General features: G+C 49.5%; 41 non-coding genes across 41 annotated transcripts; all 41 read left to right on the forward strand.

Moving 5' to 3' along the window:
• The first annotated feature begins 89 nt into the window (after window positions 1-89).
• LOC145018036 (5S ribosomal RNA) lies at window positions 90-208 on the forward strand. The gene has a single exon (XR_013666797.1). It is a non-coding gene; the product is annotated as a 5S ribosomal RNA (ribosomal RNA).
• Window positions 209-425: 217 nt separating this feature from the next.
• Window positions 426-544, forward strand: LOC145025609 (5S ribosomal RNA). Its single transcript, XR_013673618.1, has one exon. It is a non-coding gene; the product is annotated as a 5S ribosomal RNA (ribosomal RNA).
• Window positions 545-762: 218 nt separating this feature from the next.
• On the forward strand, window positions 763-881 carry LOC145018043 (5S ribosomal RNA). Its single transcript, XR_013666798.1, has one exon. It is a non-coding gene; the product is annotated as a 5S ribosomal RNA (ribosomal RNA).
• A 218-nt stretch (window positions 882-1,099) lies between these two features.
• LOC145018050 (5S ribosomal RNA) lies at window positions 1,100-1,218 on the forward strand. The gene has a single exon (XR_013666802.1). It is a non-coding gene; the product is annotated as a 5S ribosomal RNA (ribosomal RNA).
• A 217-nt stretch (window positions 1,219-1,435) lies between these two features.
• LOC145018057 (5S ribosomal RNA) lies at window positions 1,436-1,554 on the forward strand. Its single transcript, XR_013666808.1, has one exon. It is a non-coding gene; the product is annotated as a 5S ribosomal RNA (ribosomal RNA).
• Window positions 1,555-1,771: 217 nt separating this feature from the next.
• LOC145025610 (5S ribosomal RNA) lies at window positions 1,772-1,890 on the forward strand. Its single transcript, XR_013673619.1, has one exon. It is a non-coding gene; the product is annotated as a 5S ribosomal RNA (ribosomal RNA).
• Window positions 1,891-2,108: 218 nt separating this feature from the next.
• Window positions 2,109-2,227, forward strand: LOC145025611 (5S ribosomal RNA). Its single transcript, XR_013673620.1, has one exon. It is a non-coding gene; the product is annotated as a 5S ribosomal RNA (ribosomal RNA).
• Window positions 2,228-2,445: 218 nt separating this feature from the next.
• LOC145018065 (5S ribosomal RNA) lies at window positions 2,446-2,564 on the forward strand. The gene has a single exon (XR_013666815.1). It is a non-coding gene; the product is annotated as a 5S ribosomal RNA (ribosomal RNA).
• Window positions 2,565-2,782: 218 nt separating this feature from the next.
• Window positions 2,783-2,901, forward strand: LOC145018073 (5S ribosomal RNA). The gene has a single exon (XR_013666818.1). It is a non-coding gene; the product is annotated as a 5S ribosomal RNA (ribosomal RNA).
• A 217-nt stretch (window positions 2,902-3,118) lies between these two features.
• LOC145018089 (5S ribosomal RNA) lies at window positions 3,119-3,237 on the forward strand. The gene has a single exon (XR_013666824.1). It is a non-coding gene; the product is annotated as a 5S ribosomal RNA (ribosomal RNA).
• A 217-nt stretch (window positions 3,238-3,454) lies between these two features.
• Window positions 3,455-3,573, forward strand: LOC145025612 (5S ribosomal RNA). Its single transcript, XR_013673621.1, has one exon. It is a non-coding gene; the product is annotated as a 5S ribosomal RNA (ribosomal RNA).
• Window positions 3,574-3,791: 218 nt separating this feature from the next.
• Window positions 3,792-3,910, forward strand: LOC145025614 (5S ribosomal RNA). Its single transcript, XR_013673623.1, has one exon. It is a non-coding gene; the product is annotated as a 5S ribosomal RNA (ribosomal RNA).
• Window positions 3,911-4,128: 218 nt separating this feature from the next.
• LOC145018097 (5S ribosomal RNA) lies at window positions 4,129-4,247 on the forward strand. Its single transcript, XR_013666827.1, has one exon. It is a non-coding gene; the product is annotated as a 5S ribosomal RNA (ribosomal RNA).
• A 219-nt stretch (window positions 4,248-4,466) lies between these two features.
• Window positions 4,467-4,585, forward strand: LOC145018103 (5S ribosomal RNA). The gene has a single exon (XR_013666829.1). It is a non-coding gene; the product is annotated as a 5S ribosomal RNA (ribosomal RNA).
• Window positions 4,586-4,802: 217 nt separating this feature from the next.
• LOC145026589 (5S ribosomal RNA) lies at window positions 4,803-4,921 on the forward strand. The gene has a single exon (XR_013674553.1). It is a non-coding gene; the product is annotated as a 5S ribosomal RNA (ribosomal RNA).
• A 218-nt stretch (window positions 4,922-5,139) lies between these two features.
• LOC145018111 (5S ribosomal RNA) lies at window positions 5,140-5,258 on the forward strand. Its single transcript, XR_013666832.1, has one exon. It is a non-coding gene; the product is annotated as a 5S ribosomal RNA (ribosomal RNA).
• Window positions 5,259-5,476: 218 nt separating this feature from the next.
• LOC145018119 (5S ribosomal RNA) lies at window positions 5,477-5,595 on the forward strand. Its single transcript, XR_013666833.1, has one exon. It is a non-coding gene; the product is annotated as a 5S ribosomal RNA (ribosomal RNA).
• A 217-nt stretch (window positions 5,596-5,812) lies between these two features.
• Window positions 5,813-5,931, forward strand: LOC145018126 (5S ribosomal RNA). The gene has a single exon (XR_013666835.1). It is a non-coding gene; the product is annotated as a 5S ribosomal RNA (ribosomal RNA).
• A 217-nt stretch (window positions 5,932-6,148) lies between these two features.
• On the forward strand, window positions 6,149-6,267 carry LOC145025770 (5S ribosomal RNA). Its single transcript, XR_013673769.1, has one exon. It is a non-coding gene; the product is annotated as a 5S ribosomal RNA (ribosomal RNA).
• A 218-nt stretch (window positions 6,268-6,485) lies between these two features.
• LOC145027148 (5S ribosomal RNA) lies at window positions 6,486-6,604 on the forward strand. Its single transcript, XR_013675085.1, has one exon. It is a non-coding gene; the product is annotated as a 5S ribosomal RNA (ribosomal RNA).
• A 217-nt stretch (window positions 6,605-6,821) lies between these two features.
• LOC145018133 (5S ribosomal RNA) lies at window positions 6,822-6,940 on the forward strand. The gene has a single exon (XR_013666837.1). It is a non-coding gene; the product is annotated as a 5S ribosomal RNA (ribosomal RNA).
• A 219-nt stretch (window positions 6,941-7,159) lies between these two features.
• On the forward strand, window positions 7,160-7,278 carry LOC145027149 (5S ribosomal RNA). Its single transcript, XR_013675086.1, has one exon. It is a non-coding gene; the product is annotated as a 5S ribosomal RNA (ribosomal RNA).
• A 218-nt stretch (window positions 7,279-7,496) lies between these two features.
• On the forward strand, window positions 7,497-7,615 carry LOC145018140 (5S ribosomal RNA). Its single transcript, XR_013666841.1, has one exon. It is a non-coding gene; the product is annotated as a 5S ribosomal RNA (ribosomal RNA).
• A 218-nt stretch (window positions 7,616-7,833) lies between these two features.
• On the forward strand, window positions 7,834-7,952 carry LOC145025930 (5S ribosomal RNA). Its single transcript, XR_013673922.1, has one exon. It is a non-coding gene; the product is annotated as a 5S ribosomal RNA (ribosomal RNA).
• Window positions 7,953-8,169: 217 nt separating this feature from the next.
• On the forward strand, window positions 8,170-8,288 carry LOC145027150 (5S ribosomal RNA). Its single transcript, XR_013675087.1, has one exon. It is a non-coding gene; the product is annotated as a 5S ribosomal RNA (ribosomal RNA).
• A 217-nt stretch (window positions 8,289-8,505) lies between these two features.
• Window positions 8,506-8,624, forward strand: LOC145018148 (5S ribosomal RNA). The gene has a single exon (XR_013666852.1). It is a non-coding gene; the product is annotated as a 5S ribosomal RNA (ribosomal RNA).
• Window positions 8,625-8,842: 218 nt separating this feature from the next.
• LOC145026584 (5S ribosomal RNA) lies at window positions 8,843-8,961 on the forward strand. The gene has a single exon (XR_013674548.1). It is a non-coding gene; the product is annotated as a 5S ribosomal RNA (ribosomal RNA).
• Window positions 8,962-9,179: 218 nt separating this feature from the next.
• On the forward strand, window positions 9,180-9,298 carry LOC145025747 (5S ribosomal RNA). Its single transcript, XR_013673748.1, has one exon. It is a non-coding gene; the product is annotated as a 5S ribosomal RNA (ribosomal RNA).
• A 218-nt stretch (window positions 9,299-9,516) lies between these two features.
• Window positions 9,517-9,635, forward strand: LOC145025931 (5S ribosomal RNA). The gene has a single exon (XR_013673923.1). It is a non-coding gene; the product is annotated as a 5S ribosomal RNA (ribosomal RNA).
• A 217-nt stretch (window positions 9,636-9,852) lies between these two features.
• On the forward strand, window positions 9,853-9,971 carry LOC145027152 (5S ribosomal RNA). Its single transcript, XR_013675089.1, has one exon. It is a non-coding gene; the product is annotated as a 5S ribosomal RNA (ribosomal RNA).
• Window positions 9,972-10,188: 217 nt separating this feature from the next.
• LOC145018152 (5S ribosomal RNA) lies at window positions 10,189-10,307 on the forward strand. Its single transcript, XR_013666856.1, has one exon. It is a non-coding gene; the product is annotated as a 5S ribosomal RNA (ribosomal RNA).
• A 217-nt stretch (window positions 10,308-10,524) lies between these two features.
• Window positions 10,525-10,643, forward strand: LOC145025932 (5S ribosomal RNA). Its single transcript, XR_013673924.1, has one exon. It is a non-coding gene; the product is annotated as a 5S ribosomal RNA (ribosomal RNA).
• A 218-nt stretch (window positions 10,644-10,861) lies between these two features.
• Window positions 10,862-10,980, forward strand: LOC145027153 (5S ribosomal RNA). Its single transcript, XR_013675090.1, has one exon. It is a non-coding gene; the product is annotated as a 5S ribosomal RNA (ribosomal RNA).
• A 217-nt stretch (window positions 10,981-11,197) lies between these two features.
• Window positions 11,198-11,316, forward strand: LOC145026326 (5S ribosomal RNA). Its single transcript, XR_013674306.1, has one exon. It is a non-coding gene; the product is annotated as a 5S ribosomal RNA (ribosomal RNA).
• A 218-nt stretch (window positions 11,317-11,534) lies between these two features.
• LOC145018165 (5S ribosomal RNA) lies at window positions 11,535-11,653 on the forward strand. Its single transcript, XR_013666859.1, has one exon. It is a non-coding gene; the product is annotated as a 5S ribosomal RNA (ribosomal RNA).
• A 218-nt stretch (window positions 11,654-11,871) lies between these two features.
• Window positions 11,872-11,990, forward strand: LOC145027154 (5S ribosomal RNA). Its single transcript, XR_013675091.1, has one exon. It is a non-coding gene; the product is annotated as a 5S ribosomal RNA (ribosomal RNA).
• Window positions 11,991-12,207: 217 nt separating this feature from the next.
• LOC145018171 (5S ribosomal RNA) lies at window positions 12,208-12,326 on the forward strand. Its single transcript, XR_013666860.1, has one exon. It is a non-coding gene; the product is annotated as a 5S ribosomal RNA (ribosomal RNA).
• Window positions 12,327-12,544: 218 nt separating this feature from the next.
• On the forward strand, window positions 12,545-12,663 carry LOC145025935 (5S ribosomal RNA). Its single transcript, XR_013673926.1, has one exon. It is a non-coding gene; the product is annotated as a 5S ribosomal RNA (ribosomal RNA).
• Window positions 12,664-12,881: 218 nt separating this feature from the next.
• Window positions 12,882-13,000, forward strand: LOC145018176 (5S ribosomal RNA). Its single transcript, XR_013666861.1, has one exon. It is a non-coding gene; the product is annotated as a 5S ribosomal RNA (ribosomal RNA).
• A 218-nt stretch (window positions 13,001-13,218) lies between these two features.
• LOC145025936 (5S ribosomal RNA) lies at window positions 13,219-13,337 on the forward strand. Its single transcript, XR_013673927.1, has one exon. It is a non-coding gene; the product is annotated as a 5S ribosomal RNA (ribosomal RNA).
• A 218-nt stretch (window positions 13,338-13,555) lies between these two features.
• LOC145027155 (5S ribosomal RNA) lies at window positions 13,556-13,674 on the forward strand. The gene has a single exon (XR_013675092.1). It is a non-coding gene; the product is annotated as a 5S ribosomal RNA (ribosomal RNA).
• Window positions 13,675-13,872: the final 198 nt, after the last annotated feature.

Raw genomic sequence — 13,872 nt, forward strand, 5'->3', positions numbered from 1 at the left:
CATCACGTGGGTCCCACGCCTCGCGTCCGAAAGCAAACGAGGTTCTGCGTCTTGTAAGACATAAAAACAATAAGCATGGATAGTATTTCGGGTGCGATCATACCAGCACTAATGCACCGGATCCCATCAGAACTCCGCAGTTAAGCGTGCTTGGGCGAGAGTAGTACTAGGATGGGTGACCCCCTGGGAAGTCCTCGTGTTGCACCCCCTTTTTCGTTGCTCGTCTGCGTTTTTTTATGTTTTAGGTGCGTTTTTTTTTCTTTCTTGCTATATCCATGCTCGGGCGGCCTCCGGTTCAATGTTGATTGTTTTCTTGTTTCCCGAACCGAGCCGATCCATCACGTGGGTCCCACGCCTCGCGTCCGAAAGCAAACGAGGTTCTGCGTCTTGTAAGACATAAAAACAATAAGCATGGATAGTATTTCGGGTGCGATCATACCAGCACTAATGCACCGGATCCCATCAGAACTCCGCAGTTAAGCGTGTTTGGGCGAGAGTAGTACTAGGATGGGTGACCCCCTGGGAAGTCCTCGTGTTGCACCCCTTTTTTCGTTGCTCGTCTGCGTTTTTTTATGTTTTAGGTGCGTTTTTTTTTTCTTTCTTGCTATATCCATGCTCGGGCGGCCTCCGGTTCAATGTTGATTGTTTTCTTGTTTCCCGAACCGAGCCGATCCATCACGTGGGTCCCACGCCTCGCGTCCGAAAGCAAACGAGGTTCTGCGTCTTGTAAGACATAAAAACAATAAGCATGGATAGTATTTCGGGTGCGATCATACCAGCACTAATGCACCGGATCCCATCAGAACTCCGCAGTTAAGCGTGCTTGGGCGAGAGTAGTACTAGGATGGGTGACCCCCTGGGAAGTCCTCGTGTTGCACCCCCTTTTTCGTTGCTCGTCTGCGTTTTTTTATGTTTTAGGTGCGTTTTTTTTTTCTTTCTTGCTATATCCATGCTCGGGCGGCCTCCGGTTCAATGTTGATTGTTTTCTTGTTTCCCGAACCGAGCCGATCCATCACGTGGGTCCCACGCCTCGCGTCCGAAAGCAAACGAGATTCTGCGTCTTGTAAGACATAAAAACAATAAGCATGGATAGTATTTCGGGTGCGATCATACCAGCACTAATGCACCGGATCCCATCAGAACTCCGCAGTTAAGCGTGCTTGGGCGAGAGTAGTACTAGGATGGGTGACCCCCTGGGAAGTCCTCGTGTTGCACCCCCTTTTTCGTTGCCCGTCTGCGTTTTTTTATGTTTTAGGTGCGTTTTTTTTTCTTTCTTGCTATATCCATGCTCGGGCGGCCTCCGGTTCAATGTTGATTGTTTTCTTGTTTCCCGAACCGAGCCGATCCATCACGTGGGTCCCACGGCTCGCGTCCGAAAGCAAACGAGGTTCTGCGTCTTGTAAGACATAAAAACAATAAGCATGGATAGTATTTCGGGTGCGATCATACCAGCACTAATGCACCGGATCCCATCAGAACTCCGCAGTTAAGCGTGCTTGGGCGAGAGTAGTACTAGGATGGGTGACCCCCTGGGAAGTCCTCGTGTTGCACCCCCTTTTTCGTTGCTCGTCTGCGTTTTTTTATGTTTTAGGTGCGTTTTTTTTTCTTTCTTGCTATATCCATGCTCGGGCGGCCTCCGGTTCAATGTTGATTGTTTTCTTGTTTCCCGAACCGAGCCGATCCATCACGTGGGTCCCACGCCTCGCGTCCGAAAGCAAACGAGGTTCTGCGTCTTGTAAGACATAAAAACAATAAGCATGGATAGTATTTCGGGTGCGATCATACCAGCACTAATGCACCGGATCCCATCAGAACTCCGCAGTTAAGCGTGTTTGGGCGAGAGTAGTACTAGGATGGGTGACCCCCTGGGAAGTCCTCGTGTTGCACCCCTTTTTTCGTTGCTCGTCTGCGTTTTTTTATGTTTTAGGTGCGTTTTTTTTTTCTTTCTTGCTATATCCATGCTCGGGCGGCCTCCGGTTCAATGTTGATTGTTTTCTTGTTTCCCGAACCGAGCCGATCCATCACGTGGGTCCCACGCCTCGCGTCCGAAAGCAAACGAGGTTCTGCGTCTTGTAAGACATAAAAACAATAAGCATGGATAGTATTTCGGGTGCGATCATACCAGCACTAATGCACCGGATCCCATCAGAACTCCGCAGTTAAGCGTGTTTGGGCGAGAGTAGTACTAGGATGGGTGACCCCCTGGGAAGTCCTCGTGTTGCACCCCTTTTTTCGTTGCTCGTCTGCGTTTTTTTATGTTTTAGGTGCGTTTTTTTTTTCTTTCTTGCTATATCCATGCTCGGGCGGCCTCCGGTTCAATGTTGATTGTTTTCTTGTTTCCCGAACCGAGCCGATCCATCACGTGGGTCCCACGCCTCGCGTCCGAAAGCAAACGAGGTTCTGCGTCTTGTAAGACATAAAAACAATAAGCATGGATAGTATTTCGGGTGCGATCATACCAGCACTAATGCACCGGATCCCATCAGAACTCCGCAGTTAAGCGTGCTTGGGCGAGAGTAGTACTAGGATGGGTGACCCCCTGGGAAGTCCTCGTGTTGCACCCCCTTTTTCGTTGCTCGTCTGCGTTTTTTTATGTTTTAGGTGCGTTTTTTTTTTCTTTCTTGCTATATCCATGCTCGGGCGGCATCCGGTTCAATGTTGATTGTTTTCTTGTTTCCCGAACCGAGCCGATCCATCACGTGGGTCCCACGCCTCGCGTCCGAAAGCAAACGAGATTCTGCGTCTTGTAAGACATAAAAACAATAAGCATGGATAGTATTTCGGGTGCGATCATACCAGCACTAATGCACCGGATCCCATCAGAACTCCGCAGTTAAGCGTGCTTGGGCGAGAGTAGTACTAGGATGGGTGACCCCCTGGGAAGTCCTCGTGTTGCACCCCCTTTTTCGTTGCCCGTCTGCGTTTTTTTATGTTTTAGGTGCGTTTTTTTTTCTTTCTTGCTATATCCATGCTCGGGCGGCCTCCGGTTCAATGTTGATTGTTTTCTTGTTTCCCGAACCGAGCCGATCCATCACGTGGGTCCCACGGCTCGCGTCCGAAAGCAAACGAGGTTCTGCGTCTTGTAAGACATAAAAACAATAAGCATGGATAGTATTTCGGGTGCGATCATACCAGCACTAATGCACCGGATCCCATCAGAACTCCGCAGTTAAGCGTGCTTGGGCGAGAGTAGTACTAGGATGGGTGACCCCCTGGGAAGTCCTCGTGTTGCACCCCCTTTTTCGTTGCTCGTCTGCGTTTTTTTATGTTTTAGGTGCGTTTTTTTTTCTTTCTTGCTATATCCATGCTCGGGCGGCCTCCGGTTCAATGTTGATTGTTTTCTTGTTTCCCGAACCGAGCCGATCCATCACGTGGGTCCCACGCCTCGCGTCCGAAAGCAAACGAGGTTCTGCGTCTTGTAAGACATAAAAACAATAAGCATGGATAGTATTTCGGGTGCGATCATACCAGCACTAATGCACCGGATCCCATCAGAACTCCGCAGTTAAGCGTGTTTGGGCGAGAGTAGTACTAGGATGGGTGACCCCCTGGGAAGTCCTCGTGTTGCACCCCTTTTTTCGTTGCTCGTCTGCGTTTTTTTATGTTTTAGGTGCGTTTTTTTTTTCTTTCTTGCTATATCCATGCTCGGGCGGCCTCCGGTTCAATGTTGATTGTTTTCTTGTTTCCCGAACCGAGCCGATCCATCACGTGGGTCCCACGCCTCGCGTCCGAAAGCAAACGAGGTTCTGCGTCTTGTAAGACATAAAAACAATAAGCATGGATAGTATTTCGGGTGCGATCATACCAGCACTAATGCACCGGATCCCATCAGAACTCCGCAGTTAAGCGTGTTTGGGCGAGAGTAGTACTAGGATGGGTGACCCCCTGGGAAGTCCTCGTGTTGCACCCCTTTTTTCGTTGCTCGTCTGCGTTTTTTTATGTTTTAGGTGCGTTTTTTTTTTCTTTCTTGCTATATCCATGCTCGGGCGGCCTCCGGTTCAATGTTGATTGTTTTCTTGTTTCCCGAACCGAGCCGATCCATCACGTGGGTCCCACGCCTCGCGTCCGAAAGCAAACGAGGTTCTGCGTCTTGTAAGACATAAAAACAATAAGCATGGATAGTATTTCGGGTGCGATCATACCAGCACTAATGCACCGGATCCCATCAGAACTCCGCAGTTAAGCGTGCTTGGGCGAGAGTAGTACTAGGATGGGTGACCCCCTGGGAAGTCCTCGTGTTGCACCCCCTTTTTCGTTGCTCGTCTGCGTTTTTTTATGTTTTAGGTGCGTTTTTTTTTTTCTTTCTTGCTATATCCATGCTCGGGCGGCCTCCGGTTCAATGTTGATTGTTTTCTTGTTTCCCGAACCGAGCCGATCCATCACGTGGGTCCCACGCCTCGCGTCCGAAAGCAAACGAGGTTCTGCGTCTTGTAAGACATAAAAACAATAAGCATGGATAGTATTTCGGGTGCGATCATACCAGCACTAATGCACCGGATCCCATCAGAACTCCGCAGTTAAGCGTGCTTGGGCGAGAGTAGTACTAGGATGGGTGACCCCCTGGGAAGTCCTCGTGTTGCACCCCCTTTTTCGTTGCTCGTCTGCGTTTTTTTATGTTTTAGGTGCGTTTTTTTTTCTTTCTTGCTATATCCATGCTCGGGCGGCCTCCGGTTCAATGTTGATTGTTTTCTTGTTTCCCGAACCGAGCCGATCCATCACGTGGGTCCCACGCCTCGCGTCCGAAAGCAAACGAGGTTCTGCGTCTTGTAAGACATAAAAACAATAAGCATGGATAGTATTTCGGGTGCGATCATACCAGCACTAATGCATCGGATCCCATCAGAACTCCGCAGTTAAGCGTGTTTGGGCGAGAGTAGTACTAGGATGGGTGACCCCCTGGGAAGTCCTCGTGTTGCACCCCTTTTTTCGTTGCTCGTCTGCGTTTTTTTATGTTTTAGGTGCGTTTTTTTTTTCTTTCTTGCTATATCCATGCTCGGGCGGCCTCCGGTTCAATGTTGATTGTTTTCTTGTTTCCCGAACCGAGCCGATCCATCACGTGGGTCCCACGCCTCGCGTCCGAAAGCAAACGAGGTTCTGCGTCTTGTAAGACATAAAAACAATAAGCATGGATAGTATTTCGGGTGCGATCATACCAGCACTAATGCACCGGATCCCATCAGAACTCCGCAGTTAAGCGTGCTTGGGCGAGAGTAGTACTAGGATGGGTGACCCCCTGGGAAGTCCTCGTGTTGCACCCCCTTTTTCGTTGCTCGTCTGCGTTTTTTTATGTTTTAGGTGCGTTTTTTTTTTCTTTCTTGCTATATCCATGCTCGGGCGGCCTCCGGTTCAATGTTGATTGTTTTCTTGTTTCCCGAACCGAGCCGATCCATCACGTGGGTCCCACGCCTCGCGTCCGAAAGCAAACGAGATTCTGCGTCTTGTAAGACATAAAAACAATAAGCATGGATAGTATTTCGGGTGCGATCATACCAGCACTAATGCACCGGATCCCATCAGAACTCCGCAGTTAAGCGTGCTTGGGCGAGAGTAGTACTAGGATGGGTGACCCCCTGGGAAGTCCTCGTGTTGCACCCCCTTTTTCGTTGCCCGTCTGCGTTTTTTTATGTTTTAGGTGCGTTTTTTTTTCTTTCTTGCTATATCCATGCTCGGGCGGCCTCCGGTTCAATGTTGATTGTTTTCTTGTTTCCCGAACCGAGCCGATCCATCACGTGGGTCCCACGCCTCGCGTCCGAAAGCAAACGAGGTTCTGCGTCTTGTAAGACATAAAAACAATAAGCATGGATAGTATTTCGGGTGCGATCATACCAGCACTAATGCACCGGATCCCATCAGAACTCCGCAGTTAAGCGTGCTTGGGCGAGAGTAGTACTAGGATGGGTGACCCCCTGGGAAGTCCTCGTGTTGCACCCCCTTTTTCGTTGCCCGTCTGCGTTTTTTTATGTTTTAGGTGCGTTTTTTTTTCTTTCTTGCTATATCCATGCTCGGGCGGCCTCCGGTTCAATGTTGATTGTTTTCTTGTTTCCCGAACCGAGCCGATCCATCACGTGGGTCCCACGCCTCGCGTCCGAAAGCAAACGAGGTTCTGCGTCTTGTAAGACATAAAAACAATAAGCATGGATAGTATTTCGGGTGCGATCATACCAGCACTAATGCATCGGATCCCATCAGAACTCCGCAGTTAAGCGTGCTTGGGCGAGAGTAGTACTAGGATGGGTGACCCCCTGGGAAGTCCTCGTGTTGCACCCCCTTTTTCGTTGCCCGTCTGCGTTTTTTTATGTTTTAGGTGCGTTTTTTTTTTCTTTCTTGCTATATCCATGCTCGGGCGGCCTCCGGTTCAATGTTGATTGTTTTCTTGTTTCCCGAACCGAGCCGATCCATCACGTGGGTCCCACGCCTCGCGTCCGAAAGCAAACGAGGTTCTGCGTCTTGTAGGACATAAAAACAATAAGCATGGATAGTATTTCGGGTGCGATCATACCAGCACTAATGCACCGGATCCCATCAGAACTCCGCAGTTAAGCGTGCTTGGGAGAGAGTAGTACTAGGATTGGTGACCCCCTGGGAAGTCCTCGTGTTGCACCCCCTTTTTCGTTGCCCGTCTGCGTTTTTTTATGTTTTAGGTGCGTTTTTTTTTCTTTCTTGCTATATCCATGCTCGGGCGGCCTCCGGTTCAATGTTGATTGTTTTCTTGTTTCCCGAACCGAGCCGATCCATCACGTGGGTCCCACGCCTCGCGTCCGAAAGCAAACGAGGTTCTGCGTCTTGTAAGACATAAAAACAATAAGCATGGATAGTATTTCGGGTGCGATCATACCAGCACTAATGCACCGGATCCCATCAGAACTCCGCAGTTAAGCGTGCTTGGGCGAGAGTAGTACTAGGATGGGTGACCCCCTGGGAAGTCCTCGTGTTGCACCCCCTTTTTCGTTGATCGTCTGCGTTTTTTTATGTTTTAGGTGCGTTTTTTTTTTTCTTTCTTGCTATATCCATGCTCGGGCGGCCTCCGGTTCAATGTTGATTGTTTTCTTGTTTCCCGAACCGAGCCGATCCATCACGTGGGTCCCACGCCTCGCGTCCGAAAGCAAACGAGGTTCTGCGTCTTGTAGGACATAAAAACAATAAGCATGGATAGTATTTCGGGTGCGATCATACCAGCACTAATGCACCGGATCCCATCAGAACTCCGCAGTTAAGCGTGCTTGGGAGAGAGTAGTACTAGGATTGGTGACCCCCTGGGAAGTCCTCGTGTTGCACCCCCTTTTTCGTTGCCCGTCTGCGTTTTTTTATGTTTTAGGTGCGTTTTTTTTTTCTTTCTTGCTATATCCATGCTCGGGCGGCCTCCGGTTCAATGTTGATTGTTTTCTTGTTTCCCGAACCGAGCCGATCCATCACGTGGGTCCCACGCCTCGCGTCCGAAAGCAAACGAGGTTCTGCGTCTTGTAAGACATAAAAACAATAAGCATGGATAGTATTTCGGGTGCGATCATACCAGCACTAATGCACCGGATCCCATCAGAACTCCGCAGTTAAGCGTGCTTGGGCGAGAGTAGTACTAGGATGGGTGACCCCCTGGGAAGTCCTCGTGTTGCACCCCCTTTTTCGTTGCCCGTCTGCGTTTTTTTATGTTTTAGGTGTGTTTTTTTTTTCTTTCTTGCTATATCCATGCTCGGGCGGCCTCCGGTTCAATGTTGATTGTTTTCTTGTTTCCCGAACCGAGCCGATCCATCACGTGGGTCCCACGCCTCGCGTCCGAAAGCAAACGAGGTTCTGCGTCTTGTAAGACATAAAAACAATAAGCATGGATAGTATTTCGGGTGCGATCATACCAGCACTAATGCATCGGATCCCATCAGAACTCCGCAGTTAAGCGTGCTTGGGCGAGAGTAGTACTAGGATGGGTGACCCCCTGGGAAGTCCTCGTGTTGCACTCCCTTTTTCGTTGCCCGTCTGCGTTTTTTTATGTTTTAGGTGCGTTTTTTTTTCTTTCTTGCTATATCCATGCTCGGGCGGCCTCCGGTTCAATGTTGATTGTTTTCTTGTTTCCCGAACCGAGCCGATCCATCACGTGGGTCCCACGCCTCGCGTCCGAAAGCAAACGAGGTTCTGCGTCTTGTAGGACATAAAAACAATAAGCATGGATAGTATTTCGGGTGCGATCATACCAGCACTAATGCACCGGATCCCATCAGAACTCCGCAGTTAAGCGTGCTTGGGAGAGAGTAGTACTAGGATTGGTGACCCCCTGGGAAGTCCTCGTGTTGCACCCCCTTTTTCGTTGCCCGTCTGCGTTTTTTTATGTTTTAGGTGCGTTTTTTTTTCTTTCTTGCTATATCCATGCTCGGGCGGCCTCCGGTTCAATGTTGATTGTTTTCTTGTTTCCCGAACCGAGCCGATCCATCACGTGGGTCCCACGCCTCGCGTCCGAAAGCAAACGAGGTTCTGCGTCTTGTAAGACATAAAAACAATAAGCATGGATAGTATTTCGGGTGCGATCATACCAGCACTAATGCACCGGATCCCATCAGAACTCCGCAGTTAAGCGTGCTTGGGCGAGAGTAGTACTAGGATGGGTGACCCCCTGGGAAGTCCTCGTGTTGCACCCCCTTTTTCGTTGATCGTCTGCGTTTTTTTATGTTTTAGGTGCGTTTTTTTTTTCTTTCTTGCTATATCCATGCTCGGGCGGCCTCCGGTTCAATGTTGATTGTTTTCTTATTTCCCGAACCGAGCCGATCCATCACGTGGGTCCCACGCCTCGCGTCCGAAAGCAAACGAGGTTCTGCGTCTTGTAGGACATAAAAACAATAAGCATGGATAGTATTTCGGGTGCGATCATACCAGCACTAATGCACCGGATCCCATCAGAACTCCGCAGTTAAGCGTGCTTGGGCGAGAGTAGTACTAGGATTGGTGACCCCCTGGGAAGTCCTCGTGTTGCACCCCCTTTTTCGTTGCCCGTCTGCGTTTTTTTATGTTTTAGGTGCGTTTTTTTTTTCTTTCTTGCTATATCCATGCTCGGGCGGCCTCCGGTTCAATGTTGATTGTTTTCTTGTTTCCCGAACCGAGCCGATCCATCACGTGGGTCCCACGCCTCGCGTCCGAAAGCAAACGAGGTTCTGCGTCTTGTAAGACATAAAAACAATAAGCATGGATAGTATTTCGGGTGCGATCATACCAGCACTAATGCACCGGATCCCATCAGAACTCCGCAGTTAAGCGTGCTTGGGTGAGAGTAGTACTAGGATGGGTGACCCCCTGGGAAGTCCTCGTGTTGCACCCCCTTTTTCGTTGCCCGTCTGCGTTTTTTTATGTTTTAGGTGTGTTTTTTTTTTCTTTCTTGCTATATCCATGCTCGGGCGGCCTCCGGTTCAATGTTGATTGTTTTCTTGTTTCCCGAACCGAGCCGATCCATCACGTGGGTCCCACGCCTCGCGTCCGAAAGCAAACGAGGTTCTGCGTCTTGTAAGACATAAAAACAATAAGCATGGATAGTATTTCGGGTGCGATCATACCAGCACTAATGCATCGGATCCCATCAGAACTCCGCAGTTAAGCGTGCTTGGGCGAGAGTAGTACTAGGATGGGTGACCCCCTGGGAAGTCCTCGTGTTGCACTCCCTTTTTCGTTGCCCGTCTGCGTTTTTTTATGTTTTAGGTGCGTTTTTTTTTCTTTCTTGCTATATCCATGCTCGGGCGGCCTCCGGTTCAATGTTGATTGTTTTCTTGTTTCCCGAACCGAGCCGATCCATCACGTGGGTCCCACGCCTCGCGTCCGAAAGCAAACGAGGTTCTGCGTCTTGTAGGACATAAAAACAATAAGCATGGATAGTATTTCGGGTGCGATCATACCAGCACTAATGCACCGGATCCCATCAGAACTCCGCAGTTAAGCGTGCTTGGGAGAGAGTAGTACTAGGATTGGTGACCCCCTGGGAAGTCCTCGTGTTGCACCCCCTTTTTCGTTGCCCGTCTGCGTTTTTTTATGTTTTAGGTGCGTTTTTTTTTCTTTCTTGCTATATCCATGCTCGGGCGGCCTCCGGTTCAATGTTGATTGTTTTCTTGTTTCCCGAACCGAGCCGATCCATCACGTGGGTCCCACGCCTCGCGTCCGAAAGCAAACGAGGTTCTGCGTCTTGTAAGACATAAAAACAATAAGCATGGATAGTATTTCGGGTGCGATCATACCAGCACTAATGCACCGGATCCCATCAGAACTCCGCAGTTAAGCGTGCTTGGGCGAGAGTAGTACTAGGATGGGTGACCCCCTGGGAAGTCCTCGTGTTGCACCCCCTTTTTCGTTGCCCGTCTGCGTTTTTTATGTTTTAGGTGCGTTTTTTTTTTCTTTCTTGCTATATCCATGCTCGGGCGGCCTCCGGTTCAATGTTGATTGTTTTCTTGTTTCCCGAACCGAGCCGATCCATCACGTGGGTCCCACGCCTCGCGTCCGAAAGCAAACGAGGTTCTGCGTCTTGTAAGACATAAAAACAATAAGCATGGATAGTATTTCGGGTGCGATCATACCAGCACTAATGCATCGGATCCCATCAGAACTCCGCAGTTAAGCGTGCTTGGGCGAGAGTAGTACTAGGATGGGTGACCCCCTGGGAAGTCCTCGTGTTGCACTCCCTTTTTCGTTGCCCGTCTGCGTTTTTTTATGTTTTAGGTGCGTTTTTTTTTTCTTTCTTGCTATATCCATGCTCGGGCGGCCTCCGGTTCAATGTTGATTGTTTTCTTGTTTCCCGAACCGAGCCGATCCATCACGTGGGTCCCACGCCTCGCGTCCGAAAGCAAACGAGGTTCTGCGTCTTGTAGGACATAAAAACAATAAGCATGGATAGTATTTCGGGTGCGATCATACCAGCACTAATGCACCGGATCCCATCAGAACTCCGCAGTTAAGCGTGCTTGGGAGAGAGTAGTACTAGGATTGGTGACCCCCTGGGAAGTCCTCGTGTTGCACCCCCTTTTTCGTTGCCCGTCTGCGTTTTTTTATGTTTTAGGTGCGTTTTTTTTTCTTTCTTGCTATATCCATGCTCGGGCGGCCTCCGGTTCAATGTTGATTGTTTTCTTGTTTCCCGAACCGAGCCGATCCATCACGTGGGTCCCACGCCTCGCGTCCGAAAGCAAACGAGGTTCTGCGTCTTGTAAGACATAAAAACAATAAGCATGGATAGTATTTCGGGTGCGATCATACCAGCACTAATGCACCGAATCCCATCAGAACTCCGCAGTTAAGCGTGCTTGGGCGAGAGTAGTACTAGGATGGGTGACCCCCTGGGAAGTCCTCGTGTTGCACCCCCTTTTTCGTTGCCCGTCTGCGTTTTTTTATGTTTTAGGTGCGTTTTTTTTTTCTTTCTTGCTATATCCATGCTCGGGCGGCCTCCGGTTCAATGTTGATTGTTTTCTTGTTTCCCGAACCGAGCCGATCCATCACGTGGGTCCCACGCCTCGCGTCCGAAAGCAAACGAGGTTCTGCGTCTTGTAGGACATAAAAACAATAAGCATGGATAGTATTTCGGGTGCGATCATACCAGCACTAATGCACCGGATCCCATCAGAACTCCGCAGTTAAGCGTGCTTGGGCGAGAGTAGTACTAGGATGGGTGACCCCCTGGGAAGTCCTCGTGTTGCACCCCCTTTTTCGTTGCCCGTCTGCGTTTTTTTATGTTTTAGGTGCGTTTTTTTTTTCTTTCTTGCTATATCCATGCTCGGGCGGCCTCCGGTTCAATGTTGATTGTTTTCTTGTTTCCCGAACCGAGCCGATCCATCACGTGGGTCCCACGCCTCGCGTCCGAAAGCAAACGAGGTTCTGCGTCTTGTAGGACATAAAAACAATAAGCATGGATAGTATTTCGGGTGCGATCATACCAGCACTAATGCACCGGATCCCATCAGAACTCCGCAGTTAAGCGTGCTTGGGAGAGAGTAGTACTAGGATTGGTGACCCCCTGGGAAGTCCTCGTGTTGCACCCCCTTTTTCGTTGCCCGTCTGCGTTTTTTTATGTTTTAGGTGCGTTTTTTTTTCTTTCTTGCTATATCCATGCTCGGGCGGCCTCCGGTTCAATGTTGATTGTTTTCTTGTTTCCCGAACCGAGCCGATCCATCACGTGGGTCCCACGCCTCGCGTCCGAAAGCAAACGAGGTTCTGCGTCTTGTAAGACATAAAAACAATAAGCATGGATAGTATTTCGGGTGCGATCATACCAGCACTAATGCACCGGATCCCATCAGAACTCCGCAGTTAAGCGTGCTTGGGCGAGAGTAGTACTAGGATGGGTGACCCCCTGGGAAGTCCTCGTGTTGCACCCCCTTTTTCGTTGCCCGTCTGCGTTTTTTTATGTTTTAGGTGCGTTTTTTTTTTCTTTCTTGCTATATCCATGCTCGGGCGGCCTCCGGTTCAATGTTGATTGTTTTCTTGTTTCCCGAACCGAGCCGATCCATCACGTGGGTCCCACGCCTCGCGTCCGAAAGCAAACGAGGTTCTGCGTCTTGTAAGACATAAAAACAATAAGCATGGATAGTATTTCGGGTGCGATCATACCAGCACTAATGCATCGGATCCCATCAGAACTCCGCAGTTAAGCGTGCTTGGGCGAGAGTAGTACTAGGATGGGTGACCCCCTGGGAAGTCCTCGTGTTGCACTCCCTTTTTCGTTGCCCGTCTGCGTTTTTTTATGTTTTAGGTGCGTTTTTTTTTTCTTTCTTGCTATATCCATGCTCGGGCGGCCTCCGGTTCAATGTTGATTGTTTTCTTGTTTCCCGAACCGAGCCGATCCATCACGTGGGTCCCACGCCTCGCGTCCGAAAGCAAACGAGGTTCTGCGTCTTGTAAGACATAAAAACAATAAGCATGGATAGTATTTCGGGTGCGATCATACCAGCACTAATGCACCGGATCCCATCAGAACTCCGCAGTTAAGCGTGCTTGGGCGAGAGTAGTACTAGGATGGGTGACCCCCTGGGAAGTCCTCGTGTTGCACCCCCTTTTTCGTTGCCCGTCTGCGTTTTTTTATGTTTTAGGTGCGTTTTTTTTTTCTTTCTTGCTATATCCATGCTCGGGCGGCCTCCGGTTCAATGTTGATTGTTTTCTTGTTTCCCGAACCGAGCCGATCCATCACGTGGGTCCCACGCCTCGCGTCCGAAAGCAAACGAGGTTCTGCGTCTTGTAAGACATAAAAACAATAAGCATGGATAGTATTTCGGGTGCGATCATACCAGCACTAATGCATCGGATCCCATCAGAACTCCGCAGTTAAGCGTGCTTGGGCGAGAGTAGTACTAGGATGGGTGACCCCCTGGGAAGTCCTCGTGTTGCACTCCCTTTTTCGTTGCCCGTCTGCGTTTTTTTATGTTTTAGGTGCGTTTTTTTTTTCTTTCTTGCTATATCCATGCTCGGGCGGCCTCCGGTTCAATGTTGATTGTTTTCTTGTTTCCCGAACCGAGCCGATCCATCACGTGGGTCCCACGCCTCGCGTCCGAAAGCAAACGAGGTTCTGCGTCTTGTAGGACATAAAAACAATAAGCATGGATAGTATTTCGGGTGCGATCATACCAGCACTAATGCACCGGATCCCATCAGAACTCCGCAGTTAAGCGTGCTTGGGAGAGAGTAGTACTAGGATTGGTGACCCCCTGGGAAGTCCTCGTGTTGCACCCCCTTTTTCGTTGCCCGTCTGCGTTTTTTTATGTTTTAGGTGCGTTTTTTTTTCTTTCTTGCTATATCCATGCTCGGGCGGCCTCCGGTTCAATGTTGATTGTTTTCTTGTTTCCCGAACCGAGCCGATCCATCACGTGGGTCCCACGCCTCGCGTCCGAAAGCAAACGAGGTTCTGCGTCTTGTAAGACATAAAAACAA

Source organism: Lactuca saligna, chromosome 1, assembly GCF_052625555.1.
Source record: "Lactuca saligna cultivar CGN05327 chromosome 1, ASM5262555v1, whole genome shotgun sequence".
In the NCBI taxonomy this organism is placed as follows: domain Eukaryota; kingdom Viridiplantae; phylum Streptophyta; class Magnoliopsida; order Asterales; family Asteraceae; genus Lactuca; species Lactuca saligna.